The following is an 11,097-nucleotide window of genomic DNA, read 5'->3' as shown; positions in this document are numbered from 1 at the left end:
ATCTGATAAAAACTTTACATTCTTAATAAACGAACTTTTAGCTTTTTGTAACCATAAATTATTATGTTCCACATATTGCTTTGCATAGTCATTATTGCGTCTTCAAACTCTGATTAAAAGTTAAAACATAGTCACGATGATTACGTTCATGAGAAACAAATCGATTTCATTACACTACACCAAACATCTCTTTTGCATGATTCAATTGTTGCCACAAGCCAATCATATTTAATAACACCACTATAATTATTTTAAAGTCTAATGTAAGCATAAAAAACTATGACATTTCCTTTCTTCATATCTATGTATCTAATTATACCTAAATGTTTTTATATTTGGAAAATTACCCAAGTTTATATACTAATTACTAATTACTAAATTCTCAATTCTCTAAATCCTGATTTATTTATTTTTTCTATTAGACACTTAGATTGCTATCTTGTCATTTGAATTAAGTTTTATGTTATGTTTGGACATTGGTTTTTAAACATGTAGTGTTGTCTTGTTGTTTGGACTCATTATTGATTGAGGAATTTGAAATATGCATCGTTGACGTGTTGATTCGTTTTAAATTTTAAATTAATAAAAATTAATTAATTAATTAATTGCGCTAAAGAACTTGAGAATGTTCATGTTCTAAAATTGAACCGAACCAAACTAAACTACAATGTTAAATTGAATGGTTTCGTATTTTCAAAATTGAAAAAACATAAATCAAACCGAGAAAAAAAACAAAAAAAAAAAAAAAAAAAAAAAAAAAAAAGGTACCCAAACTGTAAATCGAAATTCCCACCCCTAATTTTAGGTTCTTTTAATTACTATTATTACAATTCCATTAAGTAAATTTACAAGTTTATCAACTTATTATGGCTTTTTGTTAAATTACTATTGCAAGTTGATTAAGTCACTACTACAAGTTCATTAAGTCATTTGTGCTCGTCCATCAAAACATTATTACAAGTTCATTAAATTACTATTGCATACTCATTAAGCCACTATTGTAGGTACAGTAAGTCATCATAGGTCATCTATATTATTACTATATCACACATTTATTGTAAGAATATATTCAAAAAATATATCAATATGAGTGAATTTAAAATATCTCTATGAGATATTTTTAACGATATTACTTTTATATATTGATTTTATTTATACAAAAAGAGATAAAGAAAAATGTATGGTTTATTATATTGGCAACATGGCGAGAATAACTAGGGATGTAAACCCGGGACGTCTGAACAAATAACATGTGAAATCATATTTCGTTGCCGGGAATCGAACCCAGGTTTCCTGGGTGAAAGCCAGATATCCTAACCGATGGACGACAACAAAACGCTTCTGATACTGCTAATTCTACGTAAGCAATAATTAAATAAACCCGAGACCAATTAAAGCAAGTAAATATCTTTATTGATCGCGGTAAAGGTCCTAAGTACAATCTACTTGGTTGCTCTGAGTGCCGACTGACTGCGGTCGGGATTCTCTAGTAACAACCTATCGATCGTCCAAAAGTCCTTTACACTGTAACTACTGTGGGTATTTATAGCCGTTGCGCCGGAGACACAAATCAGGTCGTTCGGCATGCTCTCCACGTAGCCACCACGTGTCATCCTCCCGGGTGCCCTATCTGTCGTCACAGAGAGCCGCCACGTGTCCTTTATCAGCTCTCTCGCCAAAGGGCTACCGCTCGGTGGTCGACAATGCCGCTCGGGCAACTCCCGGTCGGACCCCGACCGGGTTCTTCACATGAAGCCCGACCTGTTACCTGCAAAGACAAAGAGAAAAGGACGAAAGCACCTCGGTCGGGGTAAAGCTATGTCGGTCGGGGTATTCCCTACCAAGAGCCCCCCAGCCCGGGTCTTTTTGATCGTCCGGGAAAAAACGGGACGGGATGAAGAAGCCCAACCGTCGGCCTTCAAACCGATCAGCCAGCTGTCATTCCACCCCTCGCCACGTGTCGGCCACTTCCGGCCTCTGCGACTGCAACGGCCGCCTCGGAGTCAGTGCGGGTCGTGTCACGCAAGTGGACTCGTTTTCCCGCCTAAATGCTCTCCTATAAATAGGCCCTTAAGGCCTTCATTTGAACTTTCCTCAATCCATTGAAGTGATCGGTATCCTCAAAGAGTCCCGAGCAACAGTTCAGCGAACCAATCGAGCAAAACCAGGCTTCAAGCTTTCCTCGAAGTACCATCAATCGGTAAGCTCTTTACTCCTTATCTCTTGCATTATTCTTAGCTTTGCGCAGGAGTAGAGTAGAACTAACTCCGATCTAACTTCCCGAACCCAGCACTAACTCCGACCGACCTTTAGGTAGAAAAACATGTCGGATTCGGATAGCCAAAACGCCTCGGTCGCAGACTACGACCACGGATTTGAGCAAATCAGCGACGAGGAGATAGAGATTATGTCGTCTTCTCCTGAGGTCGTTCAACGACCGGGGAAGGCTCCCGAGCGGGCCCCCGTGCAGCAGGAATCCTCGAGCACAAGCGACTCTTCAGGATCGGGCTCGAGCGGTTCGGGAAACTCGAGCCGTGACAACGAGGGCATTAAAGAAACGCCCACCCGGGTGATAGGGGATCACCCGGAAATCGCTCCTCAAACAGACGATCTGCTGGGCAGAAACGAGCCGGTCGAGGAGGAGATAACCGAACCGGCGACCGGTGAGGATGACGGGTTCGAATATCTAAACAGCGAGAGCGTCGCCCAGCAGATGAGTGAGCTGACCCATGGGGAGGCTGCGCGGATCGTGGAAAGATTAAGCGGTCGAGTAGAATTCGACACAAGTCGGCGGCTCGGGAACGTTATCGAGCGTCACCGGGGCAAGTGGATCGGGATGCACTATGACTCCCTACTAGCCCCGGTCGTCTTCCCGTTCCCCGCCATCCTGACCGCTTTCCTGGGCTACTACCAGGTCATGCCAGCGCAAATCTGCCCGAACTCACATCGCATTATAGCGTGCTTTCCTCAGATTTGTGCTCGGCACCAGGTAACCTGCACGATGGAGCTTTTCAACTACATCTATCAGGTAAAGATCCTCTCGGGTAACTACGGAGGTGGGTTCTTGATGGTGCAGTCCCGAGAGGGAAGGTGCTCGATCGCAGGCCTGCCTGGGAACAACAAAGGGTGGAAAAGGAGGATCTTCTCGGTTAAGTATGACCCATGGATCCTCCCGATCGACAGAGTCTGGAGCACCCGCTTTAGGAAACAAGTTACGCCGGTCGAGACCCCGGCTCTTCGGGAGGCTGTCGTCCGGATCTCAAGTGAGATCCATGAATACAAGATCTTCCGGTCGGCAAAGAGCCTTGAGGCCGCCCAGTTACCGAACCCGGTATACGACCTGAGAGAGAAGTATAAGCCCGTGCCGATGGGCGTGGTGGTGGCAGGTCCTCCTGCTCGGGGTAAACGGAAGAAGACAGGTCTAACCCTAACTAACTTTCCCGCTCGCAACTCCCCGAACAACGAATTTATTCCCGAGCTAACGTAGTTGTTTCTTTTGCAGATATGGCGCCAAAATGCTTCAACAGCGGAGCTCCAAAATCTCCTCCCCGAACGAAAATAACTCTGGGGAAGAAGAAGACGACCGCTGGGTCTTTGGGGGGGAACTCCATCCCAGTTGCCCGACCCTTAGGCCCCATCCCGATCATCACCGACGAGGGCGGGGTCCTGGATGCCTCGGACACATTGGTCACCCGAGTGACCAGCAAGCCGAAGGGGCAGGCGCTGGAAAAAGCGGTCGAGGAAGCGGCCGGGAGCAAGAGGCAGAGGACAGAAAAGAGCCCGACCCCGGCAGTCGGGTCTGTCATGGCTGATGCCTCCATACTATCCCGGATCGGCAATCTAACGTCGGTCGAGATAGACCTGACCAAGCTTAGCCCGACCCAACTGGCTGAACGGCTCGGTCGCGAGCTGGCCGAGGTAAGAACTCTCTTTTCTTTCACTTCTGTATAATGGACCCTCAATCGGGCTAATATGCTTAACTTTGCAGGCATCGCGAATTGGGGCGGCCCTTCATGGCCAGGCGCTGTTGGCCACTGAGGCCGTAAGGCTTAAAAAGGTCGCCGACCGGCGATTTAAGGAGCTGGAGGAGATGTCCGCCGAGCTGAAAAAGGCCGAGGAGGCACTAAAAAACGCCCGGACCGACCGGAGCGCCTTGTCGAAGGTGTTGCAAAAGGAGAAGGACGCTCGGGAAGAAGCGGTCAAGAAAAGCACAGACCCGGCCGCAGCGATCGAGTACTTCTTCCGGGATGTCGAGCCCGGGATGGCCTTCGTACGGCAAATGCGGAAAAACGCAGTTGCGAATGAGCTCTTCTGGTCCTTCGGCCATTGGGCCTACAACAGCGGTCAGAGGGACATGAGGGAGAGGACGGAGGCCAATATGAGGGAGGCACTCGAGGGCGAAGACCTCGAGCTAGTCCTGACCACCCTCCCGACTGAAGTCCCCGACCCCGGGCTGGACCCCTACGACCCCGAGATTGAGGTCGTCGGCCCGAGCGGAGCTGCCGCTGAGAAGCCTGCTGACCCGGCCGATGGCGAAGCCGCGAAGAAATGAAGCCTGCCAGTTTTATTATCTCCTTTTGTAAGCATTGAATCGGGAGCCCGGTCCCGAGTTGTACCGAGCACGTTTTTTGATCAATGATAATCTTTTCCTGTTTAACTTGTGTTGTTCGTTTCTCGCTTTACATTTTGTTTTCAACATGCATGCACCGATCTTAGATGCCCGACCTTACGGCCTTTTGGTCCGGTCGCGCACTACTCAACTCGCTCGATGTCCGACCTTGTGGCCTTATGGCCCAGTCGTGCCTCCGAGATTCCGACGTCAAACTGGCCAACCCGATCGGGTTTACCCGATCCCCAGGCCTTGGCGAATTTTGGAAATAGGTAAGCCTCTACGTTCGGGTTATTCCGAACGACGGGCCTTTGGATACTTAAGCCTCTACGTTCGGGTTATTCCGAACGACGGGCCTTTGGATACTTCCTTCATCCCAGCCCCCACACTATTGTGCCCTCGAGGCACGAGTGGGTGCGATAGTGGAAAGAAATTGGACGGATCGGGGAATTGTGTTTAGGGCTCCTGGCTTCCCCGATCGGTGGCGTGACCCGAATGTCCGCCGAAGAGGAGCGCATTTGACCGATCGATAAACTCGCCCGGTCGATGTAACTTGACGATGGATTGATCTGCGTGCACTAAAGTTAAAGAAAATAACCGACCGGGCCGCCACATGCAGGCGGTTGAGCAATCACCGATCGTATATACATTAAACCTTCCCGCTCCCAGGCGGTTAAATAAATATTTACGGCATTTGCTTCACCGGCGTTGGCATAATCTGTGACCCTTCGATGGGCCTCCTCATACGTGGCCGGGGGGTGTAGAATGAAATCCTGGTATAGATAACCCGCCCGGAGAGATATGTGAAGCATATGGGTGGCGGTCGCATCATCCATGGGCTCGACCTCCCCGACCACCGCCTTCCATTTGACCAGGAAGTCGGTCAAGCTCTCCCCTTCAAGCTGCTTGGCCTTCTCGAGATACATATAGGGCTTCCTTACGACTTTGGAAGTGACGAACTTCCTCACAAACTTGATCGCCAAGGTGTCAAACTTGTCGATCGAACCCGGCTGCAAGGTCCGGAACCATTCCGCCGCTCGACCGGTAAGCGTGGAATAAAAAGCCCTACACATTACGGCGTCTGACACGCCCTTCAGCATCATATTGCTGTAGAAGTCATTAACGTGGACCTCGGGGTCCGTCCGACCATCATAACTTTTCTCCCCAGAGACCTTTAAATCAAGCGGGTAGGGCTGAGCCATCACCGCCGCTGTAAAAGGCGTCTGGTGCAAGGTCGATTGGTCGACCGGGGGTGCTGCAGGGTACGCATTTCTAAACTGCGCAAACTCCGCCTGGAGGTTGTAGAGCAATCCTCGGGTCTCGTTGAGCTCGGCGGCTTGGGCAGCTTGAGCTGCGTCCCGAGCGCGTCGTCATTGGTGAGATCTCGACCCGCTATGCCCGGATGAAGCCTCCTGGCTGGCCTCCTGCATCTGTACATCTTCTTGTTGGCGGTTCGGGTCTTGGGGCCCTAAACGCTGACGCATCTCCGGTCGAAGACGATTGAAAGCTGCCGCTCGGGCAACTTCTTCGGGATATTCCGCTTGAGCGGGAACCTCGGCCGCTTGCTGGGCCTGCCATGGTGCCTCCATCGCATCAGCACCCCCCGACCCCAACCGCGAACGAGCCGAGCGTCGAGCCCGGGAAGTGGACTGATGCTACGGCTCTACCTGTGCGGTCGGGTAAACTGGAGGGGCGGCGGCTGGAGCCGTGTAAGCAGGCGTATATGGTGGATATCCAACCGGGGGAGTGTAGTACATCGGTTGGCCAGGCCAGTACCCATACGGCGGAGGTGGGACCGGGTACGGATACTGACCGGGATACATCGCCGGCTGTTGCGAATACGGCTGACCGGGTGTTGGGTATCCGGGTTGAATGTAGTTCACCGGCTGTTGGGCAGCCGGGTATGTGTTGGATGGATGTGGTGGTGAGAGATTAAGATTCAAGTCCACCGTCTGACCTTGCTGTTGGGTAGCGTGGTGATCGGATGAACTCGCTGCATCCACCTGGTCGTCAGCGAAATTGTTGTACGCCCACGGATACATCGTTGCAAAGGAACCGAGTGCTCGTCAAGACGTTGCTTTCTTGCACGGGTCCCCACGGACGACGCCAAAATGATACTGCTAATTCTACGTAAGCAATAATTAAATAAACCCGAGACCAATTAAAGCAAGTAAATATCTTTATTGATCGCGGTAAAGGTCCTAAGTACAATCTACTTGGTTGCTCTGAGTGCCGACTGACTACGGTCGGGATTCTCTAGTAACAACCTATCGATCGTCCAAAAGTCCTTTACACTGTAACTACTGTGGGTATTTATAGCCGCTGCGCCGGAGACACAAATCCGGTCGTTCGGCATGCTCTCCACGTAGCCACCACGTGTCATCCTCCCGGGTGCCCTATCTGTCGTCACAGAGAGCCGCCACGTGTCCTTTATCAGCTCTCTCGCCAAAGGACTACCGCTCGGTGGTCGACAATGCCGCTCGGGCAACTCCCGGTCGGACCCCGACCGGGTTCTTCACATGAAGCCCGACCTGTTACCTGCAAAGACAAAGAGAAAAGGACGAAAGCACCTCGGTCGGGGTATTCCCTACCAGCTTCCATAGATCATCTGTTGAAAATCATATATTGAAAATTATTAACTTATAAATGTATGGTTTACATTTAAAAACTATCAAACCTATTTTGCAAAGCCAAGTTGCAGTGAACGTAGATCGAACACGTGACCTTTACATCTTCAGTTTGACGCTCTCCCAACTGAGCTATCCCTGCATCAAATAAAAACTTTACATTCTTAATAAACAAACTTTTAGCTTTCTGTAACCATAAATTATTATGTTCCACATATTGCTTCTCATAGTCATTATTTCGTCTTCAAACTCTGATTAAACGTTAAAACATAGCCACGAAGATTATGTTCATGAGAAACAAACCGATTTCATTACACTACACCAAACACCTCTTGTGCATGATTCAATTGTTGCCACAAGCCAAAGCCAATCATCTTTAATAACACCACTATAATTATTTTAAAGTCTAGTGTAAGCATAAAAAACTATGACATTTCCTTTCTTCATATCTATGTATCTAATTATACCTAAATGTTTTTATATTTGGAAAATTACCCAAGTTTATATACTAATTACTAATTACTAAATTCTCAATTCTCTAAATCTCGATTTTTTTTTTCTATTTGACACTTAGATTGCTATCTTGTAATTTGAATTAAGTTTTATGTTATGTTTGGACATTGGATTTTTAAACATGTAGTGTTGTCTTGTTGTTTGGACTCATTATTGATTGAGGAATTTGAAATATGCATCGTTGACGTCTTGATTCGTTTTAAATTTTAAATTAATAAAAATTAATTAATTAATTGCGCTAAAGAACTTGAGAATGTTCATGTTCTAAAATTGAACCGATAAATCGATATTCAATTACAACCCAAGGCACGCAGGTCATCTACTATGCTAGAACTAACTAAACTAAGTCCACGGTTCCGACTAGCGCGCTCCGTAGCTAATGCTCATCACTTGAAAAACATTGGGTGTAACAACCGTCAGCGAATTATGATGGTAACCCACTCCAACGCGTTAAGTACAATATAGGTAGATATAAGAAACTCATTTTGAAACTGGAATACATATATACTTACGAGACTCTAGTTTAAATCCAAGATCAAGACGCAAGATGCATTAACAGACTCGACAGTATAGATTTATCATAAAGACTAGGATGCATCCTAAGAACGCAACGCAAGGCATAACAGGCAGATAAGCATATAAGTAACAGTTAGAGGCAACGAAGGCATTCAAGACAACCAATTAGCAAGTAGTCATCAAAGCGCACAATTCATCATCCAACCTTATACCAAGTTCCAACCTTGTAGCTCCCCTCCGTCCTTATATCAGTTCCAACCTATACCTCCAGGCCACCTTTATATCACCACCCCTTATTCCTCCGGGCAACTACATGCCCCCACCGACAAACCACCTATAAACCACCAACATATCAAGATGGTGCCGCAGTGCCATTCACATGATCCGCACCTCTAGTGCCAATATCAAGGGGTTAACGCATATAGCTCTAACATGACACCGCAGCACTTATAACCTGACCCATGCTCAACGGCAAGCTAGTCGAAGGTCGGTTTATGCCTTTAGCACAGTAACCGCTTGGCCTGTACCTTTAGTACAATGACCGGGCACAAGTAGTGCCAACCGCCAACAATTCATTTCCACCAATCACAATCTCATCATCATCATCATTCACACCGGCCATTGCGCAATGACCACGATACTCATCATCATTCAATCAACCAACACATAATCAAATAACAATCAAGACACAAAAACAACGACACGTATTACACATAAATTCCTAGAATGATACCGAAAATACCAAACGAGACTCATACACGACAAACGGGGTACAATGGGACACGGGGAAACAACAAACGGGGTAAAACATCACGGACCACACCAACTTTCCAGCGGGTTGGCGGCGGGTGGAAGACCACCCGCCGGCCACCCGTCGGTGGCGTTCTACAGTCCAACGGGTGCCCGGTGGGCAGTCGCCTGCTCGCCGGCTGCCCGCTGGAAAGGGGCAACGGGGCAACGGGTAGGTGGCGGGCACCCCTGCCCCCACCTAGCCCCCACTGGCTCACAGGCAACTTTCGGTCCCGGGATTTCTCGTGGAACCCGAAACCATATCCAGACACATTCAAACACATAATGACAACACCACGTATTCAATTAACGGGATTAAACCAAGAATTATACCAAATACGTTCTAACACGATTCCTAAACATGCCAAGACTCCACATTAATCATATAACGGTTCAGGGACATCCGGAACCACAAGAACATCAAGAAATCTATATGCAAAGTCCTAAATATAAATCCTAGGCTAGACTCAACACCCGATCATGCATAATCCCACCCAAATATACCAATAACATCATAATACGAAATTCACGTTATAAACCCTAGGGCTCTAGACATAATTAAAATACAAGATCATACATATAATCAATCACAATATTAAGAACGTCAAGATCATCAAATAAACACAATATAAATCCTAAGCAAGGCTCTATCAAGACTCAATCACAGAATTACACATACGATTATCAAATGAACCAATGAATAAGATATAGCAAGGAAAATAGGTTTTGTCGAGACATGGATTACCTCTTAGCCCTAATCAATATCCTTGGCTACTAAGGTTCTTTTCTAAGATTTCCTTCCAGTGGATTCCTCTACGTTTGGTGGCAGGGGAATTCCTTTGTAGGTTTCCCCTCGGGTATATCTTGTGTGGTAGGATTAACTGTGTTAGGGTTTCTAAATGATTCCTAAGTCCCTATATATAGATTTAGGATTCCTAACTAGGGCCTGAATGGTAAGGGTCCACTTTTCCTATTCCTTATAGAATTAAGGACTTGGTTAAAGATAAGGGTCCATGGTCCACCGTGGACCACACTATTTAATTAATGGGGATTCTAGTCTGATTAAATCTTTTTTAACTATATGGTAGCGGAATTAATTAAATAATTATTTCGGATACGGAGGCCGTAACACGGGGTGTTACACCCTCCCCCCTTACAAGGAGTTTCGTCCTCGGAGCTTGGGCACAGATTACTCCCTTTGCCCCTAGGGGTCATGCTATTTGGTCTCCTAATTAAGGAAATGTGGCTCAAGTTTGTCATTTAACGAGTGTAGGGTGGGGGTTGATTAGGTCGGTGGTAAGTGAGGTTTGAGATTTCAAGTATACCTTGGTTTCCCGCTCCTGAGCTTGAAGCTCCACGTGCGCCTAGCATGGTCTCGACTACAGCCACCCTCCTATCCAATGAGCTCGTCGCGATAATTAAGGACGAGAATCCTTCATCCATGATCTGATTCTGCCTCGTGAGCTGCGCGAGGATGCGCTCATTGGTGGACCTCTCGTCTTGGTCCCCTAGGTTTCCCCTTCCCTGTGTGGGTTCAGGCTGGCTAGGCTCGCTTTCTTCCTCCTGCTCTTCGCTTTCATGCATTGCCCGTTTCATTTTCTTGTTTGAGATCTCCAACTGATCCACCAGCATTCGTCGTTCTTCTGGGGATTTCAGGCAAACCTCCTCGAGGTAGATGTCATTGCGGCGGAGGTTTTGGGCATTGAAAACCATTCCACTCATGGGTCTGGCCTCAGTCCGGCTTATGTCCACTCCCTTCGTTTCCCTGATCCAGCTTAGGATCATCCCGTAGGGTAGACTGGGCCGGTTACTAGATTTACAGAATTCTATGTGCTTCAACATAAGGGCGGGTAGATTGAACTTGACCTTATGCTTAAGGAAGTAGGCAAATGTGCATTCCAAACTCCCCACGTCCTTGCTCTTGTTGTTAGTGGGCAACAAGCTATTGGACACAATCATAACTGGCAGTTTCTGCTCGGCGGTTAGCAGCTTCTCGATTGGCCTTGTGGCCGAGGTAAAACTGTCTTCTCTTCCTAACAAATA

This window comes from Ipomoea nil, unplaced genomic scaffold, assembly GCF_001879475.1.
Source record: "Ipomoea nil cultivar Tokyo-kokei standard unplaced genomic scaffold, Asagao_1.1 scaffold2647, whole genome shotgun sequence".
Lineage (NCBI taxonomy): Eukaryota > Viridiplantae > Streptophyta > Magnoliopsida > Solanales > Convolvulaceae > Ipomoea > Ipomoea nil.
The sequence above is the reverse complement of the archived record's forward strand: the minus strand, read 5'-3'. Positions refer to the sequence as shown.